This window comes from Glycine soja, chromosome 18 (assembly GCF_004193775.1).
Source record: "Glycine soja cultivar W05 chromosome 18, ASM419377v2, whole genome shotgun sequence".
NCBI lineage: Eukaryota > Viridiplantae > Streptophyta > Magnoliopsida > Fabales > Fabaceae > Glycine > Glycine soja.
In genome coordinates this window covers 35676108-35689634 of record NC_041019.1, presented here as the reverse complement: position 1 = coordinate 35689634, position 13527 = coordinate 35676108, and the positions used below count along the sequence as shown (strand labels likewise).

Here is a 13527-nt window from a genome sequence, read left to right as displayed (position 1 = left end):
GCCATCAGGAAAGATATCTCAGGTATTAGACAACTCAGTGGAGAGAGCCTGTATGAGTACTGGGAGCGATTTAAGAAACTATGTGCCAGTTGCCCTCACCATCAGATTTCAGAACAGCTTCTTCTCCAATATTTTTATGAAGGACTCAGTAATATGGAGAGAAGTATGATAGATGCTGCCAGTGGTGGAGCCCTTAGAGACATGACTCCTGCTGAAGCCATAAATTTAATTGAGAAGATGGCCTCCAACTCCCAGCAGTTTAGCGCCAGAAATGATGCCATAGTCATTAGAGGAGTGCATGAGGTAGCTACAAACCCATCTGCATCATCTGAAACTAAGAAGCTTGAAGGCAAACTGGATGCATTGGTTAACTTGGTAACCCAGCTGGCCTTGAATCAGAAATCTGTACCTGTCGCAAGGGTTTGTGGTTTGTGCTCCTCTGCTGACCACCATACAGACCTTTGCCCTTCCATGCAGCAACCTGGAGCAATTGAGCAGCCTGAAGCTTATGCTGCAAATATTTACAATAGACCTCCTCAACCTCAGCAGCAAAATCAACCACAGCAGAGCAATTATGACCTTTCCAGCAACAGATACAACCCTGGATTGAGGAATCACCCTAACCTTAGATGGTCCAGCCCTCAGCAACAACAACAGCAGCCTGCTCCTTCCTTCCAAAATGTTGCTGGCCCAAGCAGACCATACATTCCTCCACCAATCCAACAACAGCAACAACCCCAGAAACAGCCAACAGTTGAGGCCCCTCCACAACCTTCCCTCGAAGAACTTGTGAGGAAAATGACTATGCAGAACATGCAGTTTCAGCAAGAGACCAGAGCCTCCATTCAGAGCTTAACCAATCAGATGGGACAATTAGCTACCCAATTGAATCAACAACAGTCCCAGAATTCTAACAAGCTGCCTTCTCAAGCTGTCCAAAATCCCAAAAATGTCAGTGCCATTTCATTGAGGTCGGGAAAGCAGTGTCAAGGACCTCAACCCGTAGCACCTTCCTCATCTGCAAATGAACCTGCCAAACTTCACTCCATTCCAGAAAAAGGTGATGACAAAAATCTACCTAACAATTTCTGTGCAGGTGAATCTTCTTCCACAGGTAATTCTGATTTGCAGAAGCAGCACATTCCCCCTCTTCCATTCCCTCCAAGAGCAGTTTCTAACAAAAAAATGGAAGAGGCAGAGAAAGAGATCTTGGAAACGTTTAGAAAAGTAGAGGTAAACATACCTCTGTTGGATGCAATAAAGCAAATTCCAAGATATGCCAAATTCTTGAAGGAGTTGTGCACTAATAAGCGGAAGCTTAAAGGAAGTGAACGCATTAGCATGGGCAGAAATGTCTCCGCATTGATTGGTAAATCTGTTCCTCAAATTCCTGAAAAATGCAAAGATCCAGGTACATTCAGCATACCTTGTATTATAGGGAATAGTAAGTTTGACAATGCCATGCTAGATTTAGGAGCCTCTGTTAGTGTTATGCCTCTGTCGATTTTTAATTCTCTATCTCTAGGTCCCTTGCAGTCAACTGATGTGGTAATTCATTTAGCTAATAGAAGTGTTGCCTATCTTGTTGGTTTCATAGAAGATGTCTTAGTTAGAGTTGGTGAACTGATTTTCCCTGTTGATTTTTATATCTTGAATATGGAAGATGGATTTTCTCAAGGATCAGTTCCCATCATTCTAGGCAGACCCTTTATGAAAACTGCTAGAACTAAGATAGATGTTTATGCAGGCACACTGTCCATGGAGTTTGGTGATATAACTGTTCATTTTAATATTCTGGATGCTATGAAATACCCATCTGAAGATCTTTCTGTATTTCGTGCTGAAATAATTGACCATGTTGTTGATGAATACATGACTGATCTTTATTCTAATCTGCATGCCTCTCACTCTTCATGCATTGAGTCTGAAATTATACTTGATCATATGTCTGAATTTGATGCTGAGAGTGAATCTGAGAGTGATATTGATTGCATGCCTGGTGGTGGTGTTTTACCTCTTGAGATTGATTTTATAGAGTCAGATAGGACTAACCATGTTTCAGGAAGTACACATACCTCTGACTTTCTTTATGAGGTAAAGGCTGAGAAACCATCTCCTTCTACCACTGTCCAGCCGACCACACCAGAATTGAAGCCTCTGCCATCAAATTTAAAATACGCTTACTTGGATGATAGCAAGAGTTATCCAGTGATTATATCTGCCTCCCTTGCTGATGAGCAAGAGGAGAAGTTGTTGTCAGTTCTCAAGAAGCATAAGAAGGCTATAGGCTGGACCCTGGCGGACATTCCTGGTATTAGCCCATCCACATGTATGCATCGAATAAATTTAGAAGATGGAGCTAAACCAGTAAGACAACCACAGAGAAGACTCAACCCGGTGATTCTTGATGTAGTGAAGAAGGAGATAACCAAGCTTTTGCAAGTTGGAATCATTTATCCTATCTCCGACAGCCAATGGGTGAGTCCCGTCCAGGTAGTCCCGAAAAAGACTGGCCTCACAGTGATCAGAAATGAGAAGGAGGAGCTGATTCCTACTCGGGTGCAGAACAGTTGGAGAGTCTGCATTGACTATAGGAGGCTGAACCAGGTTACCAAAAAGGACCATTTTCCCCTGCCATTCATTGACCAGATGCTTGAACGCCTGGCAGGTAAATCCCACTACTGTTTCCTTGATGGTTTTTTTGGTTATATGCAAATTACTATTGCTCCTGAGGATCAGGAAAAGACCACATTCACCTGCCCCTTCGGCACTTTTGCTTATAGGAGGATGCCTTTCGGCCTGTGCAATGCCCCTGGTACCTTCCAGCGGTGCATGATTAGTATTTTCAGTGATTTTTTAGAAAATTGCATAGAGGTGTTTATGGATGATTTCACTGTATATGGATCCTATTTTGATGGTTGTTTGAATAGTTTGGAAAAAGTTTTGAATAGATGCATTGAAACTAACCTTGTTCTAAATTTTGAAAAATGTCATTTTATGGTTGAGCAAGGTATAGTTTTAGGCCACATTATTTCCAATAAGGGTATTGAAGTAGATCCTGCAAAAATTTATGTTATTTCACAATTGCCTTACCCCTCTTGTGTGCGAGAGGTGCGATCTTTTCTTGGTCATGCAGGATTCTACAGGCGCTTTATAAGGGATTTTAGCAAAGTAGCCCTTCCACTGTCCAACTTGTTGCAAAAGGAGGTGGAGTTTGACTTTAATGACAGATGCAAAGAGGCTTTTGATTGCCTCAAAAGAGCGTTGACTACCACCCCCATCATCCAGGCACCCGATTGGACAGCCACTTTTGAGCTTATGTGTGATGCATCAAATTATGCATTGGGGGCTGTCCTTGCTCAGAAAATTGATAAATTGCCCAGGGTGATATATTATGCTTCTAGGACTTTAGATGCTGCCCAAGCAAATTATAATACTACTAAGAAAGAGCTTCTAGCCATAGTTTTTGCTCTTGAAAAATTTCGATCTTATTTGCTTGGTACTCGCATTATTGTTTATACTGACCATGCAGCTCTAAAGTACTTGTTGAAGAAGGCTGATTCTAAGCCTAGGTTGATCCGATGGATGCTCTGGCTCCAAGAGTTTGACTTGGAGATCCGTGATAGGAGCGGAGCACAAAATCTAGTTGCTGATCATTTGAGTCGGATAGAACGTGTCTCTGATGCAGATTCACCTATTCGGGATGATTTCCCGAATGATCATTTGTATATATTGTATAGTATTTCTGACTCTCTTTCTACTGCCTGGTTTGCTAACATTGTCAATTATTTAGTTGCCTCTGTTTTTCCTCCCTTAGCATCTAAGGCCCAAAAAGATAAGATTAAAAGTGATGCTAAGCATTTTATTTGGGATGACCCCTACTTGTGGAAATTGTGCAGTGATCAGGTCATTAGACGGTGCATTCCAGATCATGAGACTGACTTAGTCCTGCAGTTCTGTCATTCTTCCGCACCGGGAGGTCATCTGGGTGTTCAAAGGACAGCTCGCAAAGTGCTTGATTGTGGTTTTTATTGGCCCACCATCTTTAAAGATGCGTGGAAGATCTGCAGCACTTGTGAGCAGTGTCAGAGAGCAGGAAATACACTTACATGGCGACAACAAATGCCTCAGCAACCTATGCTATTCTGTGAGGTGTTTGATGTCTGGGGTATAGATTTCATGGGTCCTTTTCCTGTCTCTTTTGGTTATGTTTACATTCTCCTTGCAGTTGATTATGTTTCAAAATAGGTGGAAGCCAAGCCCACTAGAACTAATGATGCTAAAGTTGTCACAGACTTTGTCAGGTCTAATCTGTTTTGCAGGTTTGGAGTACCTAAAGCAATTGTTAGTGATCAAGGAACCCATTTTTGCAACAGGACAATGCATGCCCTGCTTAAAAAGTATGGGGTGGTACACAGGGTATCCACACCATACCACCCCCAGACTAATGGACAGGCAGAAATTTCTAACAGGGAAATCAAGAGAATTCTAGAGAAGATTGTGCAGCCAAGCAGGAAAGATTGGAGTACCAGGCTTGATGATGCTCTCTGGGCACATCGGACTGCCTACAAAGCACCCATAGGAATGTCTCCTTATCGGGTTGTCTTTGGAAAGGCATGTCATCTTCCAGTGGAAATTGAGCACAAAGCATACTGGGCAGTGAAGACTTGCAACTTCTCTATGGATCAAGCTGGCGAGGAAAGGAAGTTGCAACTGAGTGAGTTAGATGAAATCCGCCTAGAAGCCTACGAGAATGCCAAGTTCTACAAAGAAAAGACCAAGAAGTGCCATGATAGCATGATAGTTAAAAAAGACTTCGTGGTTGGGCAAAAAGTGTTATTGTATAATTCTAGGCTTGGACTCATGAGTGGTAAGTTGAGGTCTAAGTGGATTGGTCCTTTTGTTGTTACTAATGTTTTTCCTTATGGTACAGTTGAGATCAAAAGCGACTCCACAAACAAGAGCTTCAAGGTCAACGGACATCGACTTAAGCCATTCCTCACGAACCCTTCTTTAGTGGACGTAGTGGTGGAAGAGACTTCCTTACTCCACCCTACTCTTCCTCCACCATGACTTAGGGAGTTTTTCTTTTCCTATCTCCTTCTTTGCTTTTATTACACTTGTCCGATTCTCTTTGATGATTTAATTGTTTTTAATCTTTTAATTGTGCTACATTGAGGACAATGTGTTGTTTAAGTATGGGGGGGGAGTGTTCTTTGGTTTTGCTAGTTTTGTTGGTTTTGTTAATTTGTTAGTTGTGTTAATTTGTTAATGTTGTTAGTTTCGTTGGATTTTCAGTTTAATATTTTGGGTCAATTTCGTGTGCACGTACGACTTTGCATGTTTTTCTTTGAATTATAGGATATGTTCAAGAAATGGGTAATTGTTTTGAAAATAAAAGTTCTTGACATTTTGTGACTTGAAATCCTTGATTCTTCTCTACATATCATGATAGTTTTGAAAGCTCAATTTGAAAGTGATGATTTTACCTTTGTGAGAATTTGAGCCATCCATCATTATAATCATTTGGTGTGTTTTGCCCCATTGATTGCTTGCACAATAGCCTTGGCTTGATTCTTGTTGATGTGTCCTAATTCACATGCATATTTGGAAATGATTAAGGCAATTTTGTTCTTATAAGCTTCTAGCCAAATGGACTTACCTTGAATTAATTCCATTGATAGCCCTTTTGAGCCTTGTTTCCCTTTCCTTGTTTTGAAGCTCACTACAAGCCTTAAGTGAAAAACCATGATATTACCATATCCTTAAGGAATTTTGGAGCTTTGGAATTGTTTTGGGAATAAGTGTGGGGGGTTTTTGTTTCATTGGATACCTTGTTTTGTTGGCTATGCTTCATGATGTATTTTGGGCCATACTTGATGTACATTGTATATTGGTTAAATGTTGGACATGCTGAATGAAATGTTGTTTCTCAAAGGCTAAAGAGTAAAAAAAAAAAATCGAAAAAAGAAAAAGAAAAGCAATAAAGTTGAGTGAATAAGATCTTAAATGGCACAAGAATGATGAAACTCTTGGTTCTACTCTTCATGTTTAATTTTTATCTTTACTTCTTTTTATTTTCTTATTTTTTTCTTAATATGCACTTATTCCCCTTTGCTCCTCTATTCCTTTGGGATTTAGCCACTTATTCCATATTTCTCCATACCTTGTCCTTGGCCCCATTACAACCTTAAAAGACCTTTTGATCCTCATGTGCTTGTATTTATGGGTTGATTGTCAATTTTAGAATCTTGCCAAGTTTATGTGGTGTTTGCTTTCATGGGTGCTTTGAGGGTAAATAGTAGCCTAGACACTTGAGAGATAGAGTGTATATCTTGTGAGGCTTTATCACATTTCATTATTGAGCTGATTAACTATTTTGCCATGATTGGGTTGCTTGGATGTTCATGAATATCTTGACTTTTTGGATCTCCTTATGTTAGATGTTACCCATTCCTTTCATTCCTTGATGTTCATTGAGAAATATGTGAATGTTTTTGTTTGTCTTCCTTTGATATCCTTGGATTTTGTTCTTTGTTTCATTTTGCCCAGGAGTGCAAAAGGCTAAGTACGGGGGGTTTTGATGTGCCATCATTTTCTTCTATTTTCTAAACCCTTTTTGCACCATTTTAATTATTGATTGGTCTTAATTGTCAATTAATTAGGCAGTTTTATTATTTGGGCTCATTTAGCTAATTTGATGTTTTTAATCTAATTTCAGGAATTAATGAAACATTGGGCTTAATCCGGATTTTGGTTGTGGACTTGAAGAGGGCAAATAAAGCAGCGCTTACCTTAGTTAATTTCTAATAAGGAAATTTCGCAATTTTATTTTATGTTGTTCAGTGTTTATTTCGTTTTGGGCCAGAGTATTGTAATAGGGCCCAGTGACTTTGAGTGACTCTTTTTAAATAGCTGCCTTGGGATTCGTGCAGGGCATTCTATTATGTTATGCTATTCATTATTCAGAGCTTTGTTTTAGGATTTTTGTTTTTCTGTTTTGACGCTTCTGAGTTCGTAATGCAATTTTACGTTTTCTACTTCTAATTACAATTTCGTTCTTGCTTCTTCTTCTACTCTCATTTACGTTTCTGTTCCATTTTACATTTCTGTTCGTTTACGTTTCTGTTCATTTATGTTTCCGTTCATTTACGTTTCTGCTGCTTCATGTTTCAATTGCGTTTTCTGTTTGAATCCATGGAAGGCTAGATTTTCTGGTGTTGTTTCCTTTTGAGGACGAAGCCCAACTCTCTTTGAGGTTTCGCTTGTAATGTGGTTTCCTGGCAGTTCTCCCTTCACCAGTATCCCAAATTCGTGAATATTAATCAGTGCACGCTTCGTGTTCGATTAATTGCCTCTAAGCCTAACTTGCGTTCATGCTTAATGGACGAAGGGCTAACTGGTGTATGTGGTGCCTAATCACGTATTGAAAACCCTAAGTTGATTTTTGCTTAGTAAATTGAATTAGGGTTGGATTAAGTGGTTGACTGTTAGGGACGAATTCTCCAACCCAGGATAAGAGAATGGCTTCTGAATCAGAAGAAACAACCCGTTTTTAATATTAGTAGTTTCGTATTCCAGTTTACTTGTTCTACTCTTTAATCACAAAACAAACAAACCCCCCCCCCAATCGTTACTGTTACTGCAAGTATATTATTAACATTTGGTTTGTCACTGCTCGTTGGGAAACGACCTAGGATCACTTCCTAGTTACTGCATTTTTATGTTTATTTGATTCGGGTACGGCCTCGATCACCAAGCAAATGGAAACAAAAAACACAACACACAACACAACATTGGGTGCAAACAAAGCAAAGAAACGCAGAGTAGCAAGCCACGTGTCGATGTTGAAGGCAAGGGCAATTTTGATATTTTGACAGCCTATTTCATTGTTAAATAGATAGTGGATAATAGACAAATAGAAGTAGATAGTATATGTGAACTTAAAAAACCTATCAATTACCTCAACGTAGTTGTTAATTAGAAAAGTAAAGGATTCAAGCATCCTGCCAAAACTGAAATGGCAAAAAGCAATGTTGCGGTGTTAAATAATTTGTTACCACTAGATTAAGTTGTTTCCTAAGTATAAAACACTGCAGGAAATACAAATAAAATTGTCATTGTATAATCTATTTTGAACAATAGACACAGAAATCAAAGCATTAACAATGTATGAGTCGGGTAGCATCTTACTAATTGATTGATTAACTACCAGATGGACTAGCTACCTATAATATTCATGGATCACAATGAGTATTAGAATATCATTTAAACATGTTATATACTATAGCCTGAATTAACACTCAAAAAATTTCCAGAAAATAGTACTTTAGTATCTAGGAATAAGCCTATTATGGTGTTATTCAAATCTGAGTCAAAAAAGCATTTCAAAAACAACCAAATTCCCGAACTTTGGTTGAACCTTGATTTTAATTGCAAGTGTTTGAACCAAGATTTTATCAAGTGCTTTTGGAGAAGCATTTAAATCAACATTACCATCCTTCCACATGACATATAAGCATAGGTTAATAATAATAATTTAGGTCATAGGTAAAGTTATTAACTATGAAAAAAAAAATTAGTTTGTAGCTTCCATTCAGTAGTAATTGATTGCTATCTTTAACCTATTAATAAGATTTGTGCATCCAAGGTCCCAGAACAGAAACTTTGTGTTTTGCTCCTTGTTGTAAACCATGACCTGAAGTCTATACCTGGCAATGGAAAAATAGATTAATATTAACATGCACACAGAAACAATGTAAACTCAAAAATTCTATCAATTACCTCAACACAGGTTGTTGATTATATTTGCCACATGCACATGTGGAGGGAAATCAATAAACACCATCAGACGCTACACCCTAAACCTTAGATACTAAACCTTAAACCCTAAATAATAAGAACCCAAACTTAAACCTTAACCATCTAACTCCCAACTCCGAAATACCGCAACCAAACTTCCAAAAAGGCCAAACACTTGACATCAAAGAGGAACAAACTAAAAACCCAATGCACAAACGATAAACTCAAACGTCGAAATTAGGAAAAGAATGAAAGAAAAAAACAAAATAAACCTCAACACACCTTCCTCGTTGCTTTCGTCTGAACAACAACAACCTAACTACATAGAATTTTGATCCTTTGGCAAACACACCCTAACACATAACCTCTCTCATATTAACCCAAGAAAATGGAATGGACATTGAAAAGATGGGTGTCAGAGTTCAAAGATAGAGAGCATAAAAAGAATCTTCTAGACTTTGTTTATTAGCTACACACACACTACTACCATTCAACCCACATCATTGAGCCCAAATCCAACTAAAGAAGAAGGGAAAAAATGCCACAACACAGAACACACAACATTGAACAAAAAACAACCAACAGATAAGAGCTGCTTGAGCCATATGTCAATGGTCTAAACAGAGGCATTATGACATTTCCACAACCCATTCCATCATTAAGATAAACCATGAATGATTTTCCATAACAATTCTACACCCCCAACATTTAACCTCTATCATTTTTAACGCTAGTAAATAGAAAGGATAGCAAAAACATGGGTTCAGAGATTGAGAGTAAAAAGGAGAATTTCTATTAAGAACAACACACAACACACAACACAATATCGGGTGCAAACAAAACAAAAATATGCAGAAGAACAACCTACGTGTCAATGGTGAAGGTAGGGGCAATTTGAACATTTCGACAGTCTATTCGATTATTAGGATATAGTATATAGATAGTAGAAGTAGATAGTAGATAAATAGTAGATTCTATCAATCGTACCCACAGTTACACAAACAACTTCCTGTACAAAATAAAAGAGTAGTTGGAATGATCAGTAAAATAATTTTTGTTCACATAATAATAATAATAATGTAATACATCAATATTATTAGTACCTCTAAGATTTCATTTATCTTAGAAAGACTCTCTACTTAAGCATTGTTAAGAAATCTATCATTTTCTGAAAATTGGGCAGAACCGAAAAGTTATGAACTTGGTTAACTACGAAACATGAGAATTGGTCGGACCCTGATTTTTAATGCAGCAAGTCTACAAAATGAGAATTCACAATAAAGGAAAAAACAAACATAATCAAATCAACCCAAATGAATAACAAAATACCTCTACTTGAATTCTTTAATCCCACGCATTGGTCAGTTTATCGATAATTTTAATGCTTACAATGAGTTACTTATTGTTGTTGGGTACGATCTTATAAATGGAAAAAAAGGAAGATAAGAACACGTTTTCTAAATTAGATATACAAATTTCAAATTAAACCGTTAAATAAAAGTAATGTTCAGAAGTTAAATGAGTGGTGATCTTTGAATATTAAAGAACAAAAAATAAATTTGGATAGGACTGATCCTCTTTCTTAACCATGACATGGATTCTATCCCTCTGGCACAACATCAAAATAGAGCATAAACCCTATCACATTATCAAACAAAGTAAAAGCTAAATAACTACATACCTTTCCATCCATCAACACCATTTCAAGGTGGCTGGACTTTTCATGCTCCTGGTCAAACCACAGGTCCACAACCTGAACTCCAAGCTTAAATGTTTCTTTGTTATCATCAACAACTCCAATCATATCGAAACTCTGAGACATGTCCCACAACAAAACTTTAATGAATAAGCCTAATAAGGAATGCAAACAATATGTTCACAAAATGCCACCTTAAACACAACAACAGTAACAAACCTTCTTCATTCAACATGTCATATGGACCAAGAAAGAAAAACAAATTTATTTAACAATCAAATCACAATAAACATTATAGAACAACAAAAGCCAACCTAAAATCCCAGAAAGAAAACCTAAAACCCAGTTTCTGAAATGACTAACCAAATCCCCTAAATTACAACTCAATATAGGGGATCAAAACACCCAAACAGCAAAACAGAGCATAAACCCTATCACATTATTAAACAAAGCAAAAGCTAAATCACAACATACCTTTGCATCCATCAAGACCATTTCAAGGTGCCTAGACTTTTGACGCGCTTGGACAAACCACAGGTCCACAATCCGAACTTCAAGCTTGAATGTTTTTTTTATCATCAATAGCTCCAATCATATCAAAACTCCGAGACATGTCCCACAACAAAACTTTAACGAATAAGCATAATAAGGAATGCAAACAATATGATCGCAAAATGCCACCTCAAACACAACAACATTAATAGACATTCTTCATTCAACATGTCATATGGATCAAGAAAGAAAAACATATTCATTTAACATTCAAGTCACACTAAACATTACAGAACAACAAAAGCCAACCTAAAATCCCAGAAAGCAAACATAAAACCTAGTATCTGAATTGAGCAAACCTAAACCCTAAACATCTAACTTCCAACTCTGGAATCCTGAGACCAAACTTCCAAAAAATCAAAGCCCAACCTCAGAACCCAAAAGCATATTTCGAGCTACATCACAGACAAATAGAGCACAACGTAAAACCAACTTGCACCAGCCAACAAACAAAACACACAAACTAATGCCTAATGTCATAAACCTTAACCCACCACACCAACAACATCGAAGTCCAATACCCAACACCTAACATCAAAGAGAAACAAACAAAAAACCAACCTCAAAAACCCTAACCCACCCTACTAGCGAAATCGAAGCCCAACACGCAACATCAAAGAAGAACAAAAGAAAAACCAATGTCAAAAGCCCTAACACACCACCCCACTGGCGAAATTGAAGCCTAACACCTAACATCAAACAGGAACAAACGAAAAAGAATGAAAGGAAAAAACAAATAAACCTCGATGCACCTTCCTCGACGGTTTTGTCTGAACAACAGCAACAGGACAACAACAAAGGGTTTTAACCCAAGCTTAACACCTCAACGCTTAACCTCTATCATTTTTACCCCATGCATTGTCGAAATCGAAGGCCAACACAAGCACTGGCAAAATCGAAGGCCAACACCCAACATCAAAGAAGAACAAAAGAAAAACCAACGTCAGAAACCCTAACCCACCCCATTGGTGAAATTGAAGTCGCGGAAAAACACAACACACAACAACAACACAACACCGGCACAAAAAAAAAAAAGAAACCCTAAACCCTAAAAGAAGAACCAACGTCAGAAACCGTAACCCACCCACTGGCAAAATCAAAGCCATGAAAAACACAACACACAACATCAACATAACACCGACATAAAACAAAGAAACACAGAGGAGCAGAAAAGAGATATTTGGAGATTAAGAGCAGAAAGAAGGGATTTTTTTTTTAAGAACAACACACAACACACAACACCCAACAACACGGGGAACAAAGAAAACAAAGAAATTCATGGAGCAGGCCAACGCAGAGGAGCAAGCCACGTGTCGGTGTTGGAGGCAGGAGCAATTTTGACACTTTGACAGCCTATTTCATTATTAAATAGATAGTGGATTTAAATTACAATTTTAGAAAGAATATAAGTGAGAGAATATGATAATTTCTTTGCTAATAATTTCATGCAACATGAGACTTAGTGTGTATTTGGGTAGAAGATTGCAAACGTACATTTGTAGAAGCATCACCACCCTTGCTTTTACTTTTTACTTACTTTTATCCATTGGATTTTCATATAACCACGCAACTACATTTCCAACTTAAATCCAAACACACACTTAATTGAAAATTTAAATGTGCTTTCAAGGACCAAAATAATAGGACATGTTAAGTTCAAGGACCAAAATGTCAGAAATTGGTTAATTTTAGAGACTAAAATGACAACAAGTTTATAAGTTCAGAGATCAAATTGAAAAGTCATCTTTTGACACGACACATCCACATAGATGACATGTGATGATTGTTAGCTGCCATGTCATCACCGGAAGGACCACGTATGTACAATCATTTGAGTTGACAGAAAAAACTAATGGTAGGACTAATTGTCGCACATTTTGCAAATTCAATGACAAAATTTTTATTTTTTTATCTTTTAGGTACCTAATTGTCAAAACTTAACAAATTCAAAGAAGAAAATGAGTATTTTTCCAAAAATCATTTCTCTACCTTCTTCCTCTCTCATGTCTTCTATTTTATCTCTCTTCAGTCGTTTCTCCTCCCACATTCTATGGGAGGACTCTATCGTGACTAAGTTCTTTAAGCTAGCCTCGTGCCTCCGTTGAACCTAGCTCTGATGATTCAAGACAAAGAAGCAGCATGAAAACTCACCGAAATATTTTATAACAACAAAAACATTAATCACAAAGCAAAAGATGTTGAGACCTAACTAGACATGACAATGGGGCGTGGCGGGGACGGGTATTGTCTCCCCAATCCCCGACCCCGACTCTCTAACATGTCCCCATACCCATACCCGATACCCGACGAGTTAAAATTTATTATCCCATCCCCGTACCCGTTGGGTATCAAGTATCCCTGATCCCGTCCTGTACCTGATCCAAATTAGAAAATATTTTTTTTTTGTAAAGAAAATATTAAAAATTTGATTATAGAAAAAATAAATTGATTGTTAAACATTTATTTTTAATTACTTA

At 37.7% G+C, this 13527-nt stretch overlaps 1 non-coding gene across 1 annotated transcript; it reads right to left on the bottom strand.

Annotated features, from left to right (window-relative positions):
* On the bottom strand, window positions 1-107 carry LOC114397830. The gene has a single exon (XR_003663448.1). It is a non-coding gene; the product is annotated as a small nucleolar RNA R71 (small nucleolar RNA).
* Window positions 108-13527: the final 13420 nt, after the last annotated feature.